General features: G+C 31.9%; 1 long non-coding RNA gene across 1 annotated transcript; it reads left to right on the top strand.

The window, feature by feature from the left end:
• The first annotated feature begins 3,690 nt into the window (after positions 1-3,690).
• On the top strand, positions 3,691-6,254 carry LOC120171235. The gene is made up of 3 exons (XR_005520861.1): positions 3,691-4,001; positions 4,338-4,415; positions 5,862-6,254. It is a non-coding gene; the product is annotated as an uncharacterized LOC120171235 (long non-coding RNA).
• The last annotated feature ends 476 nt before the right edge of the window (positions 6,255-6,730 follow it).

Below are 6,730 nucleotides of genomic sequence, written 5' to 3' on the forward strand. Positions count from 1 at the left end.
AAACCCATATATTTATTTTGGTTATTTCACATGTAATATGGGTATAAAGAACCCAAGTACAATTGTAAGGGAGGATTTTTTTAGATTAGAGAAAATACCAATACAAGCATACTTAAGGTTTTTATCTTGATCTTTGTCTTTCATTTCCAACATCTAAGTTTATTTTATTATATTCAAACTAAAATAGTAGAGAGGAGAGAGTTGTTTACATGTGAGTTCCTCATAGGAGCAGGGGTGTCCTTGCTATCGGGGTTAGAAAGTCGAAGGGACGGTGTCCTTCGAACGTCATTCGTGGTATACTTATAGATTAGGGGGTCAGTTTCACTCTCGAGTTCTCTGGTTTAGGTTTTAGAAGAAGGAAGGAAGGAAGGTTTGGTTTGTTTAGGGCATAATTTTGGTTCATCCGACCACCGTTGGTGGTGGTTAGGGCTTGTAGCGGGGTCGGTTAAGAAAAAAACCAATGGCCTTTAGGTTTTCGTTTGGGTATGGGATTCAATATAGGTTCTTTTGAGAGAAGAATAAATATTTTAGGTTTACTAGAAGGTTGGTGTGGCTCTGTCGGGGTCGAGTTTGCGCCTAGGGAGGCTCTCGACCGAAGGTGGAGAGGAGATAATAAGAAAGGTAGCGGCTTTAAGCGTTTTGGGGTGGTTCAGCCTCTTTTTTGGCCTCCTCGATAGTCGATCGGAGTATGAGGTGGCCACCCAATTGGTGGTCGATTTTGGGGTTTATAGTTTGCCGATAAGCTGCGCCAGTCGAGAGGAAAAGGGAGTGTGAGGTTTTTTTCAGAGAAGGGGAAAGTTCTTTCTGGGTGATGGAGTAAATGAGCTTAAACAAAAAAAAAGGTTGGGTTTTATAGCATGAGATTAGGGGATATTTCGTCTTAAATCCCCTAACATTAGCCGCGTTTTTACTTTTTAGTCACATGCTGTGACTTTTTCACATTTATTTCAATAATTGTTGTTTAATTTTATTAATTTACCTATTATGTTTGTTACTATATTTCAGGTGGAAAATTACATATAGGTCATTGATATTTTAATACAATTTTATGTCTTAGCCACTAGTTTTAAGGTCAAATTATCGTGTAGGTCCCCTACATCTTACCGAGTCTTTGAATTTTAGTCACCCAGTACACTCTTTCCTTTTTTTTTATTTCGGTACTCGTTTTCTATTTTAATTTAATTTAATCACTGTTTTATTTGTCCATTTATTTGAAATTGATTACTGAATTTTATGCTGCTACATTTTAATCACTAATTAGGTTCTGTTATCTTTATTTATTTTGGAATTGGATGTGGTCCTTTAATTTTTTGCATTTTTGTCACTATTTATTTCTTATTTAACTACTAACTTTTATTTTCTTGTATTTTAGTCATTGTTATTTTATTTTATGCAATTTGGTCCTTGTATTTAGGTTTATTTTATGTTTTATTTTATTCTTTTACAATTTTATTTTATTATTTGTTGTTTTATTATTTTAATTAAGTTTAATATTAATTGTTTTGTTTCATAGTTTGAATTCTTAGATTTAATTCTAAATTAGATTAACGTTCGAGTCAAGCTTAGAAATTAGGATGACACGTTAGTTATTCATTAGGGAGCAATTCGAGTCGAGTTTTCGCATAAGATGCTCGATTACTCGAATCGATTGCTCGACTTTTAAAATTATTAATAATTAATATTTTCTAAAAAATACTTTAGGTTTAATAATTTAGAAAATAATCATATTTTTAGTTTAGATTTAGCCCTCAACTTTAGAATTTATTGATTTAGGTCATAAGCTTTTAGATCTTTTAGAAATCAATATTTTTTAGATCTTGACCTTTTTAATCCCCAGACTTTGATTAGTGTTTTAATTTTAACATAATTAAATAGGTTAAATAGAACCTCCACTTTTAATTAAATTTCAAACTAGTCTTTTAATTTAGGGGATAAATCGAGTTGGTACTCACGTAAATGCTCGAGGGACCATCTCGATTATTTAATTTAATAATTGGTTTAAAATCAGATTTGGTTAATATTAGAACATACACTTCTAGGTTTATGCCTTTAGGTTCTTTAATTTTCATATTTGACACCTTAAGCTAGAAAAAACCCTTTAATTTACCTTAGCTTAATTAGGATTAAATAAAAATTTATTTGATTGCATTGTTTCTTTTAAAACCTAAGGCAATATTCACTTATTAGGTGTTGACACCGTTTTTGGCCTGGGCAGATAAAAATTTAGTACGACTTGGGGGATTTTATTTTGAAAAGGTTTTGAAATGTGAGGAGTCATCATCGACCTTTTGAGTTTGGTAGGTTGAATACCCATAAACTGCCTTTTAAAAGAGTTTTTAAGACGATTTTTAGGTTCTTTTAGTAGGGTATTTTTTAATATTAAAATATGACATCTAGTTACTTTAAGACGATCATTTCCTAATATTTTAAAATAAATAAATACTATCTTTAATCCAATTATGAAATCAATTAAGTTATACTTATGAGACTTTAATGTATATTCGAAATGTCTAGATCTAAATGCACAAACAAATTTACATGGAAAAAGCTAAAAAAATTAAAAAATAACCAATTAGGAACAAATAATTGGAAATCAAAGCAAAGATGAAAATTAAATGATATTCAATGCTAGAAATAAAATTTGACTAAATCAACAAGTGCATACTTTACAGAATAAATATCGATTTAAATAAACAAACAAAGGAAAATATATACTAAAATGATCATGACAAAAATTAAAATGCGAAAATAATAAAGCTTAAATAAAGGGTCGTAAGTAAATTGCAATAAATGAAAAATATTTAAATGTAAATAAGAGAAATTAAAGTTCCTAAAATCAAAACAACATAAAATGGTATAGCAAGACCAAGAAAAAAGGATCAAAATAAAATAAACATAATGTAAGGTGCTATAATTAAAGGACTGAAATTAAAGTACTGAAAGATAAAGAACCGAAATAAAAAATAGAAAATTAACAATGAAACTTAAGGACTGAAATTAAATAAATAAAAAGTAAAGGGCAAAAATTTAAATGTGCATAAAATTAAATAAAAAAAATAATAAAAGAGTAATAAAATAAATGTTAGTGTTAATTTTAATATTCTCAGACAGTAAATAATGTGAGTCTTACCCCGAATCCAGTCACCTCAAAGTTGATTCGAATAATAACAATAAATAAATAAATAAATATAATAGTGGTTAAAGTGCAAGAAAATAAAAAGTCAGTGGTTAATTTAAAATAAAAAGTCATAAATTAATGACCAAATTAAAATAAACGAGACAGTGTATCAAAATTCGAAATAAAATAAAATAAAAGAGCTTCAGTGACTAAATTGAAAATATTAAAACTAAAGTGTTAAAAATAAAATAAATAAAACATAGGGATTTAGGGACTAAAATGTAGAACACGACAAGATATAAGGTACCTAAGGGAGATTTACCCACTAACATTCGACCAAAACGCTACATCTGCTAAAGACAAGGACCACACAACAATTTACCCATAAACTAATTACCAGAATACAAATAGATTCCAAAAGTTCAAGGACCTAGGGTTGATTATGCCACAATTTGCTGACCTAAATATAAAAACACGCTAAAACTATAGGGACCTTAACGTGATTTACCCAAAATTACCAAAATAAGAAAACTTCCACTTCTCCCTCAATTCCAATCTGCCCGATTACTCTCAAATCCCTAACACTCTATCTCCTTCATCTCTTCACTCGCTCACCTCCTTCTTGGCAACCCACCCTCCGACGAGCCGGAGCCTTCGTCACCTCGGCCACCCTACATGGGTGGCCATTCCACTCCGATCGAGATTTACAAGGCGTGGGAAGCACACGAGGACAACCCCTCAACATCGACTTGGCCATCTCCTTTCCTCGACATATAACCAAACACCGGAACACCATATGTAGTGGTCCCTCGACCTCAAATCAACATCGCCTATTCCCTCTCCTTGACAACCGTGCTACCCCGGCGAACCCAACGGCAACTAGGTAAATCTAAACTCCTATATTTTATTTCTTTTTAGAAAGCATCGAATTAGCATAACACAAACAACTAAACTAGAAACTAAACTCTGTTTTTTTAATTGCATTCCAACAATTGAACTAATAAACTGAGAATGAAAAATTAGAATACCTCTTTGCTCGTAAATTTCCTTTACGTTCTGTTTTTTTTTTATTTGCTGAGAAAAATGTTCCCCCCTTTATTACATTATTTTTCTCTCGGGTTATATACCATTTACAAACTGAAATGGAATTAAAAAACTGATTGGCAATTGAAGGTGTCGTAATTTGTGAGAAATGGTGACCTTACTGCTGTTGCTGCAGAGTATGGCGTGGGGTATGGGGATCAGCATGGCTTGGGTAGGAGCACAACAACCGAGATGGCTTGGGGTGCTTCAGCAGGTATGTTGGTGTCCTTGCTTCTGCAGGGGATGGCTTTTTTTACTTTTAAAAATATGAAAATTGGTGATTACATTAGAGAATTTATAACGTATCTTTCGCAAGTGTGTTCAGGGTGTCTACTAGTGATTCTCGAAATAGGTCGACATTCTTTTTAAAGATCACATCATGATTTTCTAAAAATGAGACAATATTTGGTTATTAGACACAATAGTTTATCTCCCGCATTTACGCTTGGGAGCGAATGCTGTCAGTCTCAATAAACGAATACCCTTTTCAACTTTGCATCTGTAATGATTTTCAAATTAAATAAAGATTGATTTTCGATTTTAAATATAGGGTAATCTATTAGGTACCAAATTTTGGGCGCTTGTGAGGTGCTAATCCTTCCCTACGTATAATTGACTCCCAAACTCGATTTTTGAATTTTCGCAGACCTTAAAATTTGTCATTTTGATAAAAATAAAATATTTTATTAAAATAACCCAATTTTTATGGTGTCCCAATCGCACTTTAAATTATTGGTGGCGACTCCTCACATTTTTAAAAAAAAAATTCAAGAGAAAACTCCCGAGTCGGTATCGATCTTTTTCCGTCCGGGTAAAAAACGGTGTCGACACATCCTAATATTAAAAAAATAATTGATATTATTTTCCCCATAAAAATTTTGACCAACAAGAAGAAAAATAAAACAGATAGAAATTCATATGAGAATTTTTTTATGTCCAGAATGAAGAAATTTCAAAGCTATCTATAGGAATAAACTTGAGGGCAATTTTGTTAAAATAAAGTAACAATTATACATGATTAATTTCATGTATGAAACAATCAAAACAATAAGAATTTAAACAATAAAAAAATATTGTTTTTTAATAGTTTAAAACAGGTAAAATCTAGATAAAAATATTTTATTATTTAATAATTTCTATAAAGATATACGTGCACGATATATGTAAAAGATATATATATATTAACATAAAGATTTAATTATAAAATAAGTGTTCATTTTATGTCGTTTTTTTTAATTAGGTGTTTAATTTTTTTTCAAATCATTAAAATGACTAACGTTACAAACATTATCAGTTTAGGTTCTCAATTGTAAAAGTTGTTAAAAAACTTCGTTAACTTACACATATTACGTTATGATAATTCTAAAAATTTTATTTTTAAAATAAAATATAAAATATTTTTATTTTTCAAATCCCTTCCCAGTAATCCCCTATTTCCAGTCCCCCTCCCTCTACAAGTCCCCACCCCACACCCAGTCTCTCTCCCTCAGTCTCCATTGAACCGGCAAGCCGACGATACCATCACTGCCAAACCACACACCCGTCAACCACCATCACCCACCCACCTAATGACCACCATACACACTTTCGTGGATTATAATATTTGGTAAATTAGACTCTCTCGCTTTCTTATAACTTAGACTCTCTCGCTTTGTTGCAGCAATTTTCGTTGTCGTTTTAGCTACTACGCCTCGGGTCGATGTTGCCTATTGCATCTATATTCTTGCACGGCGATTATCATGGTCTTCGGTTTGCTACTTTAAAGTAGGAAGCTTATGTTCTATGCATAATGTCTTTTTATTGAACCTAATGGTAGGTGATTGTTGAAATATTGAAGGTCCGGCACGGTGGCCGAAAGCTGTTGAACAGCGGCAGCCAAAGGTGGAAGGGAAGTCGGTAATTATATTTTGTGAATAGTACAAATAAAAGAGAAATATGATTTTACTAAACTTATAGAAAAGATTACAAAGACTCGGCCTTAGCTCAATTTTCAGTAGGCTTATATAGCCCTTAACAATAAGCTAACAAACCAATTAATCTCCAACTAATTACAACAACCTAACTAGTTTATTTCTAACATTCTCCGTGCTTCTTCAATCTTCTCCAAAAATATCAATTCTTCAACAAGAAATAAAAACATAGTGAGCTGATGTAGACATGGACACTAAGTTGGTTCTTGAGCACTTCAGTATATTACTAAATAAATAAAAAAAACTCTTTATGCTTTCTGGTTTGTTTCATCTTCACTGTCCTCCAGTTATTCGGACTTTTTTAGAAGAAAGACGGTTAAGTTATGAGCATCTAGGTGCAATCTGTAGCCTCTATCGGACAAAAAAAATCATATTTTTTCCTGATTAAGAATGACAAGGCTGTTAAACTCTTAATTCTCCCCAGACAATTTTCTTTCCATGTAAACTTGATTGTTAAGCTTCAAAGTTTCATGATCACCTAGTGAGAGAAGCAAACAGGTAACAAAGAAATGCAAACTGAAATTAACCGAGCAACCCAAATTTGTAGTAAAAGTGTCCA

This window comes from Hibiscus syriacus, unplaced genomic scaffold, assembly GCF_006381635.1.
Source record: "Hibiscus syriacus cultivar Baekdansim isolate YM2019G1 unplaced genomic scaffold, ASM638163v2 tig00111817_pilon, whole genome shotgun sequence".
Lineage (NCBI taxonomy): Eukaryota > Viridiplantae > Streptophyta > Magnoliopsida > Malvales > Malvaceae > Hibiscus > Hibiscus syriacus.